The sequence below is a fragment of the Chelonia mydas genome, chromosome 27 (assembly GCF_015237465.2).
Source record: "Chelonia mydas isolate rCheMyd1 chromosome 27, rCheMyd1.pri.v2, whole genome shotgun sequence".
In the NCBI taxonomy this organism is placed as follows: Eukaryota; Metazoa; Chordata; order Testudines; family Cheloniidae; genus Chelonia; species Chelonia mydas.
In genome coordinates, this window is record NC_057860.1 from 9,574,642 (window position 1) to 9,595,117 (window position 20,476).

Genomic DNA, 20,476 nt, shown 5'->3' on the forward strand with positions numbered 1-20,476 from the left:
CCTATTTAATCAAAGCTGAGCTCTTTGTAACCTGCGTCAGAGTGAAATAATCTGTATTAAAGGGATTTGAGTTTCTGGGCCTTTCCTGTTTGACTGGCCTCTGGTCTTTACAAAGGATTTACCAACAGCACTGAAAGCAGGGGTTGTAACCAGCCTATGAAATTTGTTTAAGCAAGGGCCTCCTGAACCCTGCCTGCCGCGTCCTTAGAATCCCCTGAAGCAACCAAGCAACTCCAATCCTGGAACTTTTAAGATTCCACCGGCTTGGTACAGGAACTCAGTGTTAGTCAATGGAATACCCTCTGCAGGTCAGAAGTCTTCCATAGGGCAGGTGGGATTTCCAAGGTCCAGGATCATACATACAATGCAGTTGTGGAGAAAGAGGCAGCAGACTCAGTAGGTGGTGAGAACTAACAATGCATTAATAGTGATCGGGGGAAAACCAAAGTCACCCTTCCAGTGTGACACAAGAAGTGCTGCCCTCAGGAAATTAAAATGAGCGCAGCATGGTGACTCCCTGCTTATAGCTATGGCCATTATGATTCAGGCTGCTACACAGCTATATTTCTGCAGAAAATTAAGGGAAAATAACTTTGTTTGTGCCAATATAAAGGGTCCTAAAAAAAAAAAGAGTCCAGTGTCCTATAATGCCGGTGTAACCCATCCTGAAAGAATGTGGGCGTTTGCTCTGCTTTAGTGCCTTGTCCATACAAAATGTTTACAAGAATATTATTATTCCCACCTAGGTGATTTAGTCCTTTAGCTCAAAGAGAAGAGTCATGCTTTTAGATCTGAAGGTCCCAGATTTAGATCCCACTGATGGCCCAAGCAGGTCAACTATACCATCTGGTTTTAGACAGAACTGCTCTCTCTCTTCCACAGAGACTTCTGCCTAAAAGTCAACGGTGCAATATAGCTCCCCCTCTACAACTTGCAAGTCTCTCTTTAAAAGACACACGAATGAAGAGTAGAGCTCTAATCTGAAAAGCAATTCTGCAGACATGTTACCACAGGGCTTCATGTTATCTTCTCTCAGCGACTCCAAATTAAGTTTGTTCTGCTTACCAACAGTGGCCACTCTCCAAACCTGTCTTGGGATCTGAATATCAAGCTGGGTTATTTCTGACATACATCATCACCAGTAACAGCAAGTCAGATTCTGCCCTCGCCTGTGTAATGCTGTTGTCTTTACATCTTGCACTCATTTACACTCAGGTAGCCCCATTATCTCCGGGGTGGGGGGGGGGGAGGAGGGAGGGAGCGCTGGTATAACAAGGCAGAGTTTGGCCCCAAATTAGAATGTAGTTAAAAATTCTGTTAATGGTGACAACCCAGCTCCATCTCTTTGCTGTGTTTCAGCTGAGCTAAGAGAATCTTATTTTTGCCACTAAAAACCAATACTTCTGACTCTGAACATACACAGTTGGAGGGTGTGCAGTGTAGATCAGCTGACTAAGCGGGGCATTTTTACCTAGCCACCTTCTGCAAGTAAAACCACACTGTACGTGGCAAACTGTTGCAGACTAACTAGTACATGGAAATTAACATTCTAGTAAGAGCAAAGGATAAGTGTCTCCATTAGGTAATTTAGTGTTTTCAGTTTTTCTGCCTGCCATATTCCCAAATCAGCTAATTCCCTGGTCTCAGCCCCTTTTGGGGGCATATCTTCATTCCTCAGTCTGCATTTTGCCCCCATTTTCAGACTCACAGGATGAAGCAACATTGACTCTGACATTGCAATTCAGACACACTCCCCAGAACCACCTGCAAACAAGTGGAGAGAGAAAGGGTGAAGAAAGGGTGGTCATACACAAAAGACAGGCAGTGGTCTCACTCAATCTTATTTCAGCAGCTGACAGACAACAGGAGTCACAAAATCAGTCAGATCTCCACCTGTGGCCAGTCTGCCATCTGCTGGTAGTATCATCTATCCAGGTGCAAGGAAAGAGAGAACCAGTTATCTCACCCCAGACTAGGAAGCCTTCACTGTAATCAGTCAAAGCAATCTCGGTTTGAAATACCAGGAGAACTACTGAAGTACTCCAATGTTTCATTTGTATACAACATCAGGATGGCAACAAATGCTACAGCCTCTTTACAAATAGCTTCCTTTCTCTTGCAACACAACTTTTCTCCACACATCAATGGCCCTTAAAAATCATCCTGAAATCTACACGATGCATTTTAAAATTTGCTAGCATCTCTCATTCTAAGGACACACGAGACTCCGGAAAGGCAGTTGCCCGTGGCACACAGCAGACCTAGCAGCGAATCGAAGGATGAAGGGCTGGGATTTGAAGAACCTGTGCTTTAAGAAGTTGCAGTATTTCAAAGCCACTGCATCAGCTGGCCGTCACAAACACCTGGTTAAAAGAGGCAAGTTACTTAAGGCCTGCTTATTAGGAGCGCTGCGCGTCCATCACTCCAGTCCAAGTCAATGGTGTACACACCTCTAAAAACCAGGCCCTGGGAGTACGAGCAGGGAGGTGAGAGGGCCAAACAGGGTACCCACCCCACTGAGTCAGACTCACAGCTGGTCAACGGGAAGGGTAAACTGAGGCACCGAGCAGGACAGTGACTTGCTCAAGGTCACCCAGCAGGTCAGTGGCCAAGCTAGAACCAGAATCCAGGTCTCCCAAGCGCCAGGCCAGCACACTACCCACTGGGCCACAGTGCCTCACCAGTGAATTCCGATATCTCCCTCCAAGAGCGGAGCTGCAGCTGAGCTCAGGCTAGGGGGTACCAAGAGAAGACGAGGGAAGAGTGGGGAGTGCGAGAGAACAGGCAGGGTTGCGAACGGAGGCAGTGGTGGACTTAGAGTTAGTGGGGCCCTGTGTGCAGCTTCATTTTCGCTCCCCCCCCCCCGTCACCTCTCAGGACACAGCCAAGAAAAAGAACTTTCTCTTATCTTCCCCCCGTTTTTCATTCTTTTTTTCTTCATCCTCCTCCTATATTATAAGTAATAGGAAGTAAATGACAATAAAGTGAGGTACTTTGATTGGAGCAGAGGGTTGGGGTGCAGGAGGTGGTGCGGGGGTCGGGTTCTGGGAGGAAGTTTGAGTGCAGGGTGCGGGCTCTGGGCTGGGGCAGGGATGCGGGAGCGGTGCGGGCTCTGGGAGGAAATTTGGGTGCGGGCGCTGGCCTGGGGCAGGGGTTCGGGTGCAGGAGGGGTGTGGGCTCTGGGAGGAAGTTTGGGTGCGGGCTCTGGCCTGGGGCAGGGGTTCGGGTGCAGGAGGGATGCAGGCTCTGGGAGGAAATTTGGATGCGGGCTCTGGGAGGAAGTTTGTCTGCAGGCTCTGGCCTGGGGTAGGGGTTCGGGTGTGGGAGGGGTGCGGGCTCTGGGAGGAAGTTTGGGTGCAGGCTCTGGGCTGGGGCAGGGAGTTTGGGAGGGGTGTGGGCTCTGGGAGGAAGTTTGTCAGCAGGCTCTGGCCTGGGGCAGGGGTTCGGGTGCGGGCTCTGGGAGGAAATTTGGATGTGGGCTCTGGGAGGAAGTTTGTCTGCAGGCTCTGGCCTGGGGCAGGGGTTCGGGTGCGGGAGGGGTGCAGGCTCTGGGAGGAAGTTTGGGTGCGGGCTCTGGCCTGGGGCAGGGGTTCGGCTGCGGGAGGGGTGCGGGCTCTGGGAGGAAGTTTGGGTGCAGGCTCTGGGCTGGGGCAGGGGGTTTGGGTGCGGTAGCGGTCAGCGGGGGCGTCACTAACCTTGGGCAGTGCGGCTCCCAAAGCGACCGCCCCACCCCTCTGGCAGCAGCTCCTAGGCGCGGGGAGAGCCAGGGGTCTCCGTGTGCCACCCCCGCAGCTCCCATTGGCCACAGCTCCCAGCCAATGGGAGCTGCGGAGTCGGCACTCGGGTAACGTGCGGAGCGTGCGGAGACACCCCCCGGGGCCGCCGGGGAATGCCGGCCGTTCCCGGGAGCGGCACGGCGCGGAGGGGGGAGGCTGCCGGCACATCTCGGCGCGCCCCTTGTGGGGAGGGGGGCAGCGGGTCTCCGGCCGGGACTTGGGAGGCAGGTTGTCAGATGAGATTTGTCCTGCATTGGGGGGGTGGGGGAGGGCTGTCGTGGGGAGGGGGGGCACCGCACGGTTTGTTTCATGATAAATCCGCCTCTGAACGGAGCGGAGGCGGGAGGCGGGCTGCAAAGCCCCCTTGGAACACTGCCTGAACCTGGGGGTCAGAGCTAAGGGGGCGGGGGCTGGGAATCTGAGGGGCCCGCCAGGGATGCCCAGGAGACAGACACAGACCCCGCGAGACCGGGGCGGGCCGCTCAGCAGAGCCCGCGGTGCCCGGGCGGGGGCGCTGAGGGGCGAGGGGAGGCCCGGGGTCCAAAGCGAGGCGAGGGCGGGAAGAGGCTACGACGCCGACCCGGCGCGCGGCCCCCAGCCTTCCCCCTCCGTCCTCGCTCAGCCCCCGAACCCGGCGGCACCAAGACCCAGCGGGCCACAGGAAAGTAGCCAATGCGAGGAAGGGCATCGCTGCCCAGCCAATAGCAGCGCGGGGAGGGCGGGCGCCCGCCCCGACTCAGCCAATCTGCGCTAGGGAGGGCGGGGCCACGCCCTTCGGCATCACTCGGATTTCTTCGGTTCCTCGGCACCCCACCTCCTCGCGCATGCGCAAGAACGTGCAAACGCTACCCTTTGCTCCCGATACACAAAATGGAGTCCCACTTTAGCCCCCCGTCCTTTGAAATTAGCCAGAGGGGTAGTTTGGGGCTCGCCCCCTCCCGCCTCTGCGCTGTCCGTGAATTTACTGCGAACTCGGTGGCAAAAAGTCCCCAGAGGTCCCACCGAGATTTGAACTCGGATCGCTGGATTCAAAGTCCAGAGTGCTAACCATTACACCATGGGACCAGCTGGTTAATATAGTGCGTGGAAACCTTCCTCAGCCTCTACTAGCGGCCTTGCAGAAAAACACCCTTCTTTCTTGTTCCTTCCCCCGCAGCATCCTCTCCCCCACCCTGCAAGAGCCATTCCGCCCCCTCAGTCCTGTGGGGACCAGGCAGGCAGAGCCCAGCGTGGATGCACCATGCACCCTCCAGAGGGCAGTTTGCTCCCCGCAGAAAGCCCTGATTAAATGCTGCAGCAAGGTTCTGCAAGCCACATTCTGCGTTTGCAGGCTTGCAAGCTGTGGCGACACTAGGGCTAGCGGGACCAGGGTCGCTTTCCGTGGGGTGCAGCGGGTGCAGCGGGAGCGGATACTGCTGCACTTGAATCTCCTGCGCTTGACCTATGCTGGGCTCTCTCACGCTTGGACAGCACAATGTGGGCGCTGGGGAATTAGGCTGCAATTGTGCACCCCTCGGAAGGAAAAACTGCAGGCATGAGAAAAGGCAGATGGGACCTCCCCAGCGTTTGTGAGGACTTGTGTATTCTCTCCTAGTCCTCCCTCCACCCCTGTTTTGGATACACTTGAACCTTTACCAAGAGGAGGATTTTGATCTGTGGAAACACTTATTTAAAAAGCACTGGTCCTTGCTGCTTCACCAACACACTGGTGCAAGCTGCAATGTTGCAACCATGGCTCTAGAGCACTGACGTGTGTGTTGGTTTGGTTTTATGGACAGGAAAACAGCCGTGTTCTCCAAGGATGAAATTCTCTGCTCCCATCCCGGCTCTGCTCTGCTCTCAAGACATGTACCTATCATAGCTGGAGAGCGGGCTCCCAGAGTTGAGCTGCAGCGTGTAGATCCGAAAAGAGGATTTTGCTTCAGGTGCAAACACTTGTTGGGAAAGAATATATTAATGATGTCCCTAAATGCTGCAATAACACTATTGCAAGCAAGAGTGATTGGGACCATGACTGTGGAAGACTGTTTGCAGTATATAAATGGAGAGAAAGGTGCATACTCACACTCAGCGTTATAAACTCTTCTCTTGGGGTCCCATGCTGCAGCACAGCTGAGATATTCTGCTTCCCTACATCAGCAAACTGCAGTGGGAGACCTCTCTAACCCAGATGGGGCATTTCCTTCTGAGAAAGGATTTTCAAACGGTCCCAAAGTTGAGATCAGTGGGGCACGCTCCATTGTAGGGATCTGGGAGGAAGATTTTGCATTCTGTAGACTGTTAGGGCAGGATACTCCAGGGCTGTAGTTAAAAAGCAGGGAATGGATCATCAGGCAGTCAGCAAAATCCTTCCTCACCAGAGGGATAGGACTCTCAGGAGTGCCTTAAAAAGCCATCCTCCACCAGAGGGCACTACCTTCGCAGCGCTGGGATACTAAGCATTTATAAAAAAGAAAAGGAGTACTTGTGGCACCTTAGAGACTAACCAATTTATTTGAGCATAAGCTTTCCTGAGCTACAGCTCACTTCATGGGATGCATAAAGTGGAAAGTACAGTGAGGAGATTTTATATACACACAGACCATGAAAAAATATACATTGTAAGGAGAGTGATCACTTAAGATGAGATATTACCAGCAGGAGAGTGGGGTGGGGGGAGAGAAAACCTTTTGAAGTGATAATCAAGGTGGGCCATTTCCAGTAATTAACAAGAAGGTCTGAGGAACGCGGGGGGGAGAAGAAATAAACAAGGGGAAATAGTTTCACTTAGTATAATGACTCAACCACTCCCAGTCTCTATTCAAGCCTAAGTTAATTGTATCCAATTTGCAAATTAATTCCAATTCAGCAGTTTCTCATTGGAGTCTGTTTTGGAAGTTTTTTTGTTGAAGGATAGTCACTTTGAGGTCAGAAATCGAGTGACCAGAGAGATTGAAGTGTTCTCCGACTGGTTTATGAATGTTATACTTCTTGACATCGGATTTGTGTCCATTTATTCTTTTATGTAGAGATAGTCCAGTTTGCCCAATGTACATGGCAGAGGGGCATTGCTGGCACATGATGGCATATATCACATTGGTAGATGTGCAGGTGAATGAGCCTCTGATAATGTGGCTGATGTGATTAGGCCCTATGATAGGTTCCTGGGTTAGTGGTTCTGTTGTGTGGTATGTGGTTGCTGGTGAGTATTTGCTTCAGGTTGGGGGGCTGTCTGTAGGCAAGGACTGGCCTGTCTCCCAAGATCTGTGAGAGTGATGGGGCATCCTTCAGGATAGGTTGTAGATCCTTGATGGTGCGTTGGAGACGTTTTAGTTGGGGGCTGAAGGTGACGGCTAGTGGCGTCCTGTTATTTTCTTTGTTGGGCCTGTCCTGTAGTAGGTGACTTCTGGGTACTCTTCTGGCTCTGTCAATCTGTTTCTTCACTTCAGCAGGTGGGTACTGTAGTTGTAAGAATGCTTGATAGAGATCTTGTAGGTGTTTGTCTCTGTCTGAGGGGTTGGAGCAAATGCGGTTGTATCATAGAGCTTGGCTGTAGACAATGGATCGTGTGGTGTGGTCTGGGTGAAAGCTGGAGGCATGTAGGTAGGAATAGCAGTCAGTAGGTTTCCGGTATAGGGTGGTGTTTATGTGACCATCACTTATTAGCTCTGTAGTGTCCAGGAAGTGGATCTCTTGTGTGGACTGGTCCAGGCTGAGGTTGATGGTGGGATGGAAATTGTTGAAATCATGGTGGAATTCCTCAAGGGCTTCTTTTCCATGGGTCCAGATGATGATGTCATCAATATAGCGCAAGTAGAGTAGGGGCATTAGGGGACGAGAGCTGAGGAAGCGTTGTTCTAAGTCAGCCATAAAAATATTGCCATACTGTGGGGCCATGCAGGTACCCATAGCAGTGCCGCTGATTTGAAGGTATACATTGTCCCCAAATGTGAAATAGTTGTGGGTGAGGACAAAGTCACAAAGTTCAGCCACCAGGTTTGCCATGACATTATCGGGGATAGTGTTCCTGACAGCTCGTAGTCCATCTTTGTGTGGAATGCGAGAGACTGCTGAATTGGAATTAATTTGCAAATTGGATACTATTAACTTAGGCTTGAATAGAGACTGGGCATGGTTGAGTCATTATACAAAGTAAAACTATTTCCCCTTGTTTATTCCTCCCCCCCCCCCCCCCCGACCCCCACTGTTCCTCAGACGTTCTTGTTAACTCCTGGAAATGTGCTGGAAATGGCCCACCCTGATTATCACTTCAAAAGGTTTTCTCTCCCCCCACCCCACTCTCCTGCTGGTAATAGCTCATCTTAAGTGATCACTCTCCTTACAATGTGTATGATAAACATCCATTTTTTCATGGTCTGTGTGTATATAAATCTCCTCACTGTATTTTCCACTTTACGCATCCGATGAAGTGAGCTGTAGCTCACGAAAGCTTATGCTCAAATAAATTGGTTAGTCTCTAAGGTGCCACAAGTACTCCTTTTCTTTTTGCGAATACAGACTAACACAGCTGCTACTCTGAAAGTTGTGATTCTGCAAGCAGCAGATAATTTCTGTCCTCTTTATCCCATGCTTTAGTGCAGGAAGAAATTCCACCAGCTTCGTTGCTGGTTGAGGGGCAGGTGACTTGTGCTGGGTGCAGTTGGGTGGTATTTCTAGGGTTCTGAAGCCTGGTATAAACTACAAAGTTTTACTGACAGCTCTGTCTGCTAGGAATGTGAGGAAAAAATCACACCCTTCACCAACAGAGCAATGCCGGCAATTGCCCCTCTGTAGATGCAGTTTATATTGGCTAAAGTGTCCTTTTGCCAGCATAGTTTATGTTGTTCAGGGAGGAAGTTTAACTATGCTGGCAAAAGAAGTCTTTTTGCTGGTATATGCTGCATCTCTTCTAGAGGGCTTTCCTGGCATACTGATTCCAGCAAAGCCTTTGTTGCATAGGCAAGCCCTGAACCTAGCAAAGTGCTATTGTTCATGAATTCTGGCTTAGTGCCTTCAGATCTTGAAAGCATTGGTAAAGCCCCAGCAAATTATTTCCCTGCTCTAGCATGTCACTAAGTATTGTTTCCACTCCCCACCCCATATACGTGTTGCTGTTGAGTGATAATTATATGGAAACTCAATAATTTTACAAACTTGAAAGGAAAACTAATGGCCCAGATTCTCAGAGGAGTTCAGGAATGGACTACCTGTATTCTGATTGGGAGTCAGTTAGGCAGGGGTTCATTGCACCGCAACCCCCTTCTGACAACAAAAATTACTTCACGACCCAGGAGGGGGGACTGAAGCCTGAGCCACCCAAGCCCCGTTGCCCCGGGTGCGGGGGGCCAAAACCCAAGCCCCACCACTCCAGGCAGGGGGGCCAAAGCTGAAGCTCAAGGGCTTCAGCTCCAGGCAGGGGGCCTGTAACCTGAGCCCCACTTCCCAGGGCTGAAGCCCTCGGGCTTTGGCTTCAGCCCTGGGCAGTGGGGCTCTGGCTTCAGCCCCAGGCCCCAGCAAGTCTAAGCCAGCCCTGGCAATCCTGTTCAAAGGAGGTCACAACCTACTTTGTGGTCACATCCCACAGTTTGAGAACTGCTGAGTTAGAGCAACCTAGGGGCTGCTCTAACTTACCCTCCAGCTCCCAGGACATCCCGTGGGCTTGGGCAAGCAAAGACTAGCCAGAGAGCAACATGCTCCATGTGGCCCTCTCCTGATAGGTCTCTTATACCATAGGAGAGCACAGGGCTGGAGCTGGGCTGCTCTCCACCAGTAGAGGAGTCCTCTTAGGTTTCCACCCTTTCTTCAGAGCACCACAATGGGCCCTTCATGCCAGGGCACATTCAATAGGAGCCACAAGATTTCATTAAAAAAAAAAAAGTCTTACATTTCCTCCATTTTAATTGGCCTGCTGCAACTCCTCCTGAATATGGAAACAGAATGGGATTCCAGCAGCCTAACACTGTTCCACCTGCTTTTCACCACCACACACACAGCTCCCCAGTTCCACTGGTTCTGGTTTCATGCTGGTCTGACTATCCAGATAACTTCTTCTCATGATGATTTTCCCCCCATCCACCCAGATCCTTGTACCTTGGGCTTAGCAAGCATCACAAAGGAAGAGAATGATGCTGGCATTCCAATGAACTCTTGGTTCTCCGCTTTAATGCTACTTCAAGGACTGCCCAGGTGATTTTTGTGCCTGTGTGTATATGTTCAAGGAAGGCCACAGCGGAAAGCGTAATGAGACTAGATCATGGGGTAAGTGATGAAGCTACCGGAGAGATTCAAATCTGCAAAAGCTTTCTTGTGAGGAGGTGATGCTAGGGAAAGATGCTAGGTGCACAGCTGCATCCAGGACTGTTGGTCAGGTAGATACAGTATAAGCAGCAGCTGAGCAACCATGCTATGCAGGTGACTGCCAAGGAGTCACAGCCCTGGGCTAGAGGGGAGTTTAGTCAAAAGAGAGGCCAAAAAATAGACCTCAGAGAGACAGGTTAGCACATGACAGGGAGAGAGCCTGAGATGACAAAGCTCATCTTTCAAAGGTGGGGGCAGGCATCTAACAGCCATCAGATGGCAATAATTTTCCATCCTGGACTGGATTTGACAGGTGACAGTAGTGAAGGTGATGAAAGGCTTGATGGAGTATTATTGATTTCCCAAACCAGCTTGCGGACCCAGTCACCTCTTGGGGCCTGTAATTCCTTTCTTCACAGCCTCCCAGTGACTCATGACTAGAAAGTATTAAGCATCCTGCAGGATAAATGACTCAAATTCAACTCTTAAAAACATATGGGGAGATAATCTTTGTGTTTTTGTGTATTTATATATATATATATATATATATATATATATATATATATTGGTAGAGGCCAACAATATAATCAAAAAGAAAAGGAGGACTTGTGGCACCTTAGAGACTAACAAATTTATTTGAGCATAAGCTTTCGTGAGCTACAGCTCACTTCGGATGCATTCCGATGAAGTGAGCTGTAGCTCACGAAAGCTTATGCTCAAATAAATTTGTTAGTCTCTAAGGTGCCACAAGTCCTCCTTTTCTTTTTGCGGATACAGACTAACAGGGCTGCTACTCTGAAACCTGTCAATATAATCAAACAGTCCCTGTCTTTGCTGTATTCTGTTAATTCGGAGATCAAAAGAACATCTTAACATTTAAATGAACTTCAAACAAAGGATACTGCTGTATTCATCTCTCCTTGAAATGTATAGCAAATCATCTGTGAATGGTGGAAAAACAGGCAATTGTTTTATGTTAATTCATGTAGCTAATTACTGGTGCTCAGGAAATAAACCTACTTCAAAGTTGCCCTGATTGCCTATTGTTTGCCTAAGGACTCTGACCTATCAAGGAAGGCCTGGAATTGTATAAAAGACCCTTGGCTCCTGATCCTGTCATCCCAGGTGTTAGGGGCAAAATCCTAAAGTTTGTGTTTGTATTATTGTTTATTGTATTTGGGTGGCATCCATGTTATAACCTAAAATGGAGTATTAGTCATGTGACCTGAGCATTAGCTAGAATGCTTCCCGCTCTTTTCAACGGTCAGCAGTGGTAAACAAGTACCAGCTCAAACCGGTTTTGCATGGCGGGTTTCCCGCCTTAGACTCTTTAGAAGGCCGGCAGTTACCTCAGTTAGGGGCTGCTGCCCATCCTCAGGGCTGGTGCGCGCCTCTTGCTCCAACAGGCCGTCTAGACTCCGGACCAGTTACCCATCACAGTCGTTATCATCTGCCTGCAGACGCCCCGCTGTCGTCACGGAAACCTGTCTTGGTGTACTCAGGGAAGACCAGACTGACGAGGGATCGCCTCAGTGTTCCTCTCTCAAGGCTTGATACGAGCTAAGAGATAGAGGTCCTGAGCAGCCGACGGAAGGGTGATATCTGTGTGTCATACTGACCTTGTACCCCTCTGGTATTGATTTGGGTCCTGGCTTCACACCACACGTTCACTAGGTTACTGTACCTGGAGAAGAATACGCTTCAGTTCATGGTTACTCGCTTCCCTTGTCCCTGCTTTGTATACAGCTCCCCAAATACACATTTCCTGTTTGGTTTACATACACCTGTCTTCATTATCCATCATAGGAAGCAGGAGGGAAATAGCCAACCAGATGATAGAGGCTGGTCTCACAGTAAAGGACTGAGAGCTCGTTGATTGTTAGGGGGCTCCCTGCTGCTTTATCCATTCTAGTTCTTGTACCTAACACAGGTCTGCTTGAGGTTTCATACAGGGGAGGCTTAAGCTATAAGGACTGAGATCCCAGTTCTCACTGGACCGCCCTGAGTATAAACATTGGACTATAACCTAGGGACTATTTCTGAAAGAACTCTTTGCATCTACAAAGCTCTCCATCTCTGCTATGAATCTGAATCTCAAGATTGACTCGTGTGTATGTATACTGTTCTTTTAACCAATTCTCTCTCCCTTTTCTTCTTTAATAAATTTTAGTTTAGTTAATAAGAATTGGCTGTAAACGTGTATTTGGGTATGATTTTTTTCCACATTCCTAGCAGACAGAGCTGTGTCAGTAAAACTTTGTAGTTTAGACCAGGCCTCAGAACCCTAGAAATACCACCCAGCTGCACCCAGCACAAGTCACCTGCCCCTCAACCAGCAACGAAGCTGGTGGAATTTCTTCCTGCACTAAAGCATGGGATAAAGAGGACAGAAATTATCTGCTGCTTGCACAATCACAACTGGTAATTGAACCACCCTAATCCTGCTATGCTTTATACTCCTTTACTTTTCCAAGCTGTCCCAGGTGCTCCTGCTGTTCACTGTTCATTTATACTTTGTTCAGAGAGGCTCATTGCCTCAGCTCCCCTGTGCATACAACACCTCCCTACTCCCTTCAAGGAAACTGCTAATCACTCATCCGAGGCTGATGCAAAAAACTCATTTCTTTAACCCAAAATCAAAGTAGTCTATTGTTTAACAGCACATCTTGCCAGCAGACATACTGTTAGCTTTCACAGGGCTTGCCAATGGGCAAGTGATTAAGCCTGTACATGCAGGAGATTCAAAAGTCTGTGAAAATAAGCACAGAGTTTTGCTTTGATGTGACAACAGACGTCTCAAAGTGAAAGTGTGTCAAGCAAGAAGTTAGAGGGAGTCCTCTATTGCAGTAGTTCTCAACCAGGGATCTGGGGCCCCCTGGAGGGCTGCAAGCAGGTTTCAGGGGGGGTCTCCAAGCATGGCTGGCGTTAGACTTGCTAGGGCTCAGGGTAGAAAGCCAAAGCCCCGTCGTGCAGCACTGCAGCCTGGGTTCCCAAGCCCCACCACCCGAGGCTGAAGCCGAAGCCTGAGCAACTTAGCTTTGCAGGGCAGCCCTGTGGCATAGCCCTGTGCCCTGCTTGCTACCCCCTAATGCTGGCCCTGGCTTTTATATGCAGAAAAACAGTTGTTGTGGCACAGCTGGGCCGTGGTGTATTTATAGCATGCGGGGTGGTGGGGCGGGGGCTCTGAAAGAAAACAATTGAGAACCTCTGCTCTATTGGAAAATAATGGTTATTGCAGTTGACTAGCTTGTGGCATGTGCACTGCTGCTCTCTACTGGCAGTGATCAGAATTTCTTGAACTGTTCAATGCGTAAGTTGGGAACTGCTAAGGTCTGCCAATAATTTCCTTTTATCTTAAGTGCATGAGAATTTGCATCATGGGAGAAGCAGAGTTATCTCTGCGTCACAGTGAATGGTCATGGGTTTGTTACATTATAAACAGTAAACATTAGGCACAGTTGGCTGAGGCATCAGCATGAAGAAGCCAGAAGGTTATAAGCTGCTTATTATGATGCAGCACTTTCAGTTGAAGTAGCCAGAGGCTGAGCATCGACTCTAGGTTTCTATGATAGTCTACGGATGTGACAGGAGCTACACTACGCACAAATGTAAGTCACTTGTCTGATGATGCTTCTAGTTTATTAGCTTTAGAAATCCCCAGGAAGGGAAGGTTCAGCATTTAGGGGGTAGAACTTGATCTCAGTTATACTGGTATAAAATACATTTTTAAAAAGGCAGAACCCCACCCCCCCCTTGAAACCAATGGTATTTCTCTAAATTTGCATAAAATTTGCACCTGCAATAATGTCTTTGGCCTCAAGATACAGCTAAGATTCATAATGTCTACACTGCAATAAAACCCCCCCTGCACTGAGTCTCAGTGCCCAGGTCAGCTGACTCCTGCTCACAGGGGTGGGTGAGGCTGAATAATTTAGTGTAGCCTTTCAGACTTGAGCTGGAGCTCAGGCTCTGAGCCCCTCCCCCCACACCTTGCAGGGGTTTCAGAGCCCAGGCTCCAGCCTGGATCTGAACATCTACAGTGGAATTTCATAGCCCCGCCGGCCAGACACAGCTATGCAGTGTAGATGTACCCCTTGTTTACTTTTGGGTGTTTTATTAGATCTGTTGTCCTGAATGGAGAATTATTTGTTCCTGCAGGAGAGTGGGGTGGGGGAGAGAAAACCTTTTGTAGTGATAAACACCCATTTTTTCCATATAGAGACTGGGAGTGGCTAAGTCATTATGCAAGGTAACCTATTTCCCCTTGTTTTTTTCCTACCCACCTCCTCCTCCCCCCCCCCCGCCGTTCCTCAGACGTTCTTGTTAAACCCTGGTTTTATGCTGGTTATGGCCCACCTTGATTATCATACACATTGTAAGGAGAGTGATCACTTTAGATAAGCTAAAAGAAAAGGAGTACTTGTGGCACCTTAGAGACTAACCAATTTATTTGAGCATGAGCTCAAATAAATTGGTTAGTCTCTAAGGTGCCAGAAGTACTCCTTTTCTTTTTGCGAATACAGACTAACACGGCTGTTACTCTGAAACCTGTCATACGTCTCTATTCACTTCTAACAGTGACTTTTAAATTACAAAGATTTGCCCTTGAGATCCCTTGCATTCCCAAGAATAGAAGCTGATGATGATAAAGTGTTTGCACAGGGCTTTGAAGATAAAATGCGCAAAAGAAATACCAAGCATTCTCCATCTTTCCTTATCGCTTGAGTTACTGAGGCCAGGTCTACATTCAAAAGTTGAGTCAATCCAGCTATGTCACTCAGGCGTGTGAAGTCCACACCCCTGTGCCACGTAGGTAAACCAACCTAGCCCCCATTGTAGCGAGTGTTAGGTCAAGGGAAGAATTCTTCCTTCCCTTATTTCTCCACAGTCCAGCTGCCTAGATCCTGGAACCAGTGCTGCAGCCTGCCCAAACCCCCAGCTGCTTAGATACATTCCCCTCAGAGTCTACCTAGCTGTGGGAGCTCTGATTTTCTAGTCACATCCTTCAGTGACAATGTGGCAGCATGAGAACTACCATATCGCGTCAGACCAATGGTCCATCTAGCCCAGTGTCCTGTCAGGGCTAGGACCAGAGTCTTAGGGTGAGTGTGCAGAACAGGTCAAATGAATCCATTCATGTCTTTCCCTCCCAGCTTCTGGCAGTCAGAGAGGTTTAGGGTCTCCCTGAGCATGGAGTTGCATTCATGACCATCTTGGCTAATAGCCGTTGATGGACCTATCCTCCGTGAACTTTAGTTTTCTTTAGCCCAGTTATACTTTGAGCCATCACAACATCCCATGTCAATGGGTTAATTGTGCATTATGTGAAAAAAGTATTCCTCTTGTTTATTATAAACCTGTTGCCTATTAATATCATTCGGTGACCTCTGGTTTTTATATTGTGGGAAAGGGCAACTAACATTTCGCTATTCACTTTTGCCATGATTTTATAGACCTCTAGCAAATCCCTCTCTTAGCTTTTTCTTTTCTAAGCTGAATAGCCCTAATCTTTTTAGTTTTTCCCTCATATGGAAGCTATTCCATCCCCTGGATCATCTTTGTTGCCCTTCTTTGAACCTTTTCCAGTTCCAGATATCAGTTCTGAGATGGGGTGACCATCTCAGTACTGGACACAGTATTCAAGGCATGGGCACACTATGGTTTTGTTACCCCCAAATCTGTGTTATAGAATAATAAGGTGGTGACATAAATAACAGTTTTGACTCCTACTAGCATCTATCCACTGGAAGAGTTAGAAGTCTGTGTGCCTCCCGCCTGTGTTGCATTGAAATAAAGGATAGAGAATATAACCTTAAACAGAAAGAAGATTTATTAAGGGAAAGTTACAGGTGGGGTAAGATTCACTAAGGGAATCACATTACAGATACCCAAGAATAGATTCCAGCAAGGGGCATAAAGCCCAGACCCTCAAACCGTCCCTTGGTTAAATTATTAAGTGCCCGAAAAACAATTACTGTCTCTCTGCAGATGGAGATCACCGGCAACTGATGGACCGTCTCAGAAACATCGGAGGATCTGACTCTCTACCGCCAAAGCAGGAGATCAACAGATCTGGACTGATGGCAAAGTCTCCACTGGATATCCAGTAAGTATCAAAGTCCTTGGCAGGTGGTAGTAGCCGAAGTCTTGATCCGATGCTGTGCAGAGAAACTGGACGTGGCTGCCTTGATGGTGGACAGCACCGCGTCATTGCTGACAGTTCCTTATATGCTCTCTGTGGCGCAAATTCTTGAGGCACACACTGGCAGACACTGCCTCCAACCAGTTCCAGCCAGCTCTCACTCCCTCAAGTTCTGGCAGGAAACAGAGTTTGAGCAGGAAAATGCCATGAAGAAAGGATAGCAAGTAGGGTGACCAGATAGCAAGTGTGAAAAATCGGGACAGGGGATGGGGGGGTAATAAACACCTATATCAGAAAAAGCCCCGAATATCGAGCCTGTCCCTATAAATCAGGACATCTGGTCACCCTACTACCATGATGGAGTTCAGACCTTTTCTACCACATGCGCCATCTTGAATTCTTAGACTCCATTTTGAAGAGTCCTGGCTGGGATGCTTTAGTTGGGGATTGGTCCTGCTTTGAGCAGGGGGTTGGACTAGATGACCTCCTGAGGTCCCTTCCAACCCTGATATTCTATGATTCTATGAATTGCAGCAACATTCATTATAATACATAACAAAAGTATAACCATACACCAATAACAGCCTACAGTTTTATATAGTTGCATTATGATATTTTCTGTCTTATTTTCCATTCCTTTCCTAGTAGTTCTTAACATTTGACTGCTAGTGAGCATTGAACTGAATTTTTCAGAGAACTATCCACAGTGACTCCAAGAGCTCTTTCTTGAGTGGTAACAGCTAATTTAGAACCCATCATTATAAATGACAGGTTTCAGAGTAACAGCCGTGTTAGTTTGTATTCTCAAAAAGAAAAGGAGTACTTGTGGCACCTTAGAGACTAACCAATTTATTTGAGCAGAAGCTTTCATGAGCTACAGCTCACTTCATTGGATGAAGTGAGCTGTAGCTCACAAAAGCTTATGCTCAAATAAATTGGTTAGTCTCTAAGGTGCACAAGTACTCCTTTTCTTTTTGCATCATTATAAATGTGAGCTTCAAGTTCACAAAGACTGTCTGGGTTCTCTAAACACCTGTTTTGCTTAAAGGATGTTAGCTCAAAACCAGGGCCAGTGGAAGTGCTTCAGTGAAATGCACACAACATCCGTGAAAATAATTAAATCAAACAAGCAACCTTAACTACAGTTGGCAGCCTGAGCACTTCAGCCTTATGCTAGGACACGAGAATCAGAACATGAAAATAACTAGAAAGGGAAAGTGAATTTGTTCATGCTTCCACCTTGGAACTGTATTCCTTCAATAGGTGTTCACACAGTCATTCTCTCGCAGGGTGACCAGATAGCAAGGGTGAAAAAATGGGACACTTTTGCGGGGCAGGGGTGGGTGGGTTATCATTGCACTTATAAAACAAAGCCCCTAATATTGGGACGGTCCCGAAAATACCTGGACATCTGGTCACCCTATTCTCTCTGTTCATGTAATGGTCCTTTGTGAATGGGCATCCTGTCTACTGTTTTCTGGATCTGTTTTCATCTAGCCCACTGCCCAGCTTTTTGATCCATTCCCTTTTTCACCAATTATATATCCTTTCATATCTTTTCCTTGATTCTCTCTCTCTGGTAAGTCTATAGATTTTTATTTCCCTCTGCTTCCCTCCTCTAATAAAAAGAACAAGGAGTACTAGTGGCACCTTAGAGACTAACAAGTTTATTTGGGCATAAGCTTTTGTGGGCTAAAACCCACTTCATCAGATGCATGTAGTGGAAAATACAATAGGAAGATATATAGATATATACAGAGAACATGAAAAGATGGGGTTGCCATGCCAACTCTAATGAGACAAATCATCTAGACTCATGGAAAATAAGACCTTGAGGAATTCCACCAGGATTTCAACAATTTCCATCCCACCATCAACCTTCTGCCTGGACCAGTCCACGCAAGAGATCCACTTCCTGGACACTACAGTACTAATAAACGATGGTCACATAAACACCACCCTATACTGGAAACCTACTGACCGCTATACTTACCTACATGCCTCCAGCTTTCATCCAGACCACATCACACGATTCATTGTCTACAGCCAAGTTCTAAGATACAACTACATTTACTCCAATCCCTCAGACAGAGACAAACACCTACAGGATCTCTATCAAGCATTCTTAAAACTACAATACCCACCTGCTGAAGTGAAGAAACAGATTGACAGAGCCAGAAGGGTACCCAGAAGTCACCTACTACAGGACAGGCCCAACAAAGAAAGTAACAGAATGCCACTAGCCATCACCTTCAGCCCCCAACTAAAACCTCTCCAGCACATCATCAAGGATCTACAACCTATCCTGAAGGACAATCCCTCACTCTCAGACCTTGGGAGACAGGCCAGTCCTCGCTTACAGACAGCCCCCCAACCTGAAGCAAATACTCATCAGCAACCACACAACAAAAACACTAACCCTAACACTAACAGGAGCCTATCCTTGCAACAAAGCCCGTTGCCAACTGTGTCCACATATCTATTCAAGGGACACCATCATAGGACCTAATGACATCAGCCATACCATCAGGGGCTCATTTACATGCACATCTACCAATGTGATATATGCCATCATGTACCAGCAATGCCCCTCTGCCATGTACATTGGCCAAACCGGATAGTCTCTACGCAGAAGAATAAATGGACACAAATCAGACATCAAGAATTATAACATTAAAAAACAGTCAGAGAACACTTCAACCTCCCTGGACACTCAATTACAGACCTAAAAGTGGCAATTCTTCAACAAAAAAACTTCAAAAACAGCCTCCAACGAGAAACTGCAGAACTGGAATTAATTTGCAAATGGACACCATCAAATTAGGCCTAAATAAAGACTGGGAGTGGATGGGTCATTACCACAAACTAAAAACTATTTCCCCATGCTAATTTTCCCCCTACTGTTACTCACACCTTCTTGGCAACTATTTGAAATGGGCCACCCTGATTATCATTACAAAAGTTTTTTTTTCCTCCTGCTGATAATAGCCCACCTTAATTGATTTGTCTCAGAGTTGGTATGGCAACCCCCATCTTTTCATGTTCGCTGTATATATGTATATTGTCCTACTGTATGTTCCAGTCCATGCATCCGATGAAGTGGGTTTTAGCCCATGAAAGCTTAACCAATTTATTTGGGTATAGTCTCGAAAGTGCCACAATGACTCCTTGTTCTTTTTGCGGATACAGACTAACACGGCTACAACTCTGAAACCCCCTCTAATAGCATCTGCTCACATACCCAGCTCTATTTTTTCCTGCGTCTCCTGATCTGAAACCTTTCCTATTTTTCCTTCTTTCTGCCTTCTCACTTCCCAGTCCCCTACTTTTCTTCAATCACTTCACCTCCTATCCAGACTCCCTCTCCCCAGGACAGCATTCTGCACTGCTGCATTAAGTGCTAATGCCAGGGTCAGGGCTAGTACAGTAGCACTTTGCACTGTCACTAGGGGAACAATATGGGCCAACTTCCAGTGGCAGAGACAGCCACACATCAGGGGATGCAATTTGTTCTGCCTCATCTTAGCACTTACACTGTGCCCATCGCTGTTGGACATGAGGCTCTAAACGCAGAAGCACAGCGCTGCAGCAGGTCAAGTATCTAACAACATAATTCCAAAGTGATCAGTCCACTGCACACCCTCTTCCCCCTGGAGAGCCAATGAAAGAAAAAAAAACCACATGACTGAGGTCATATTGCTTAATGCGCTCTAGGCACAGTCTAAGAACCTATATAGAATAGAAAGGAGTGAAAAAGTACTGGGGTGCAAAGAAGCAGGAATAGACCTGCTTTCTTTTACGTCAAGGCTGGTTTAAGGGCACCATGGGAATCCAGTCAATGTGACTTTTGCTCAACCCTAAGGTTAGTAAAAAGAAAAGGAGTACTTGTGGCACCTTAGAGACTAACAAATTTATTTGAGCATAAGCTTTTGTTGAAGTGAGCTGTAGCTCACGAAAGCTTATGCTCAAATAAATTGGTTAGTCTCTAAGGTGCCACAAGTACTCCTTTTCTTTTTGCGAATACAGACTAACACGGCTGCTACTCTGAAAGCAAAGGTTAGTGTCACTGACCCTTTAAATCTAGCTCCTAAAAAGGGGGGGAAAATCCAGTCTCAGACAAAGGGAGACAAAACAGCCACAAGGCAGTGTTAGCCAACACATATATCTTGTTAGTATATGCCACGTTGTAAGAATGCCTGGCAGTTATAAGAGCCAAACTGGCCTATGTTTTTCCCTGAGTTTTGTTCATTCATGCTAAGCTACATCCCACTATACCCTGTGT

The 20,476-nt window shown here is 47.5% G+C and overlaps 1 protein-coding gene and 1 non-coding gene across 4 annotated transcripts in view; one reads left to right on the forward strand and one right to left on the reverse strand.

Moving 5' to 3' along the window:
* Positions 1 to 4,769: 4,769 nt before the first annotated feature.
* On the reverse strand, positions 4,770 to 4,841 carry TRNAQ-UUG. The gene has a single exon. It is a non-coding gene; the product is annotated as a tRNA-Gln (tRNA).
* A 146-nt stretch (positions 4,842 to 4,987) lies between these two features.
* LOC102939794 (beta-1,4 N-acetylgalactosaminyltransferase 2) overlaps positions 4,988 to 20,476 on the forward strand; it is a 68,456-nt gene continuing 52,967 nt past the window's right edge. Inside the window, exons 1-4 of one of the 3 annotated variants that reach the window (XM_043536746.1) lie at positions 4,988 to 5,829; positions 9,836 to 10,013; positions 11,459 to 13,660; positions 16,041 to 16,158. The gene's annotated coding sequence lies outside the window, so the exon portion shown is untranslated. Of the gene's footprint in view, positions 5,830 to 9,835; positions 10,014 to 11,458; positions 16,159 to 20,476 lie in introns of those variants that run through there. The other 2 variants (XM_043536745.1, XR_005223477.2) reach the window with 2 other exon arrangements.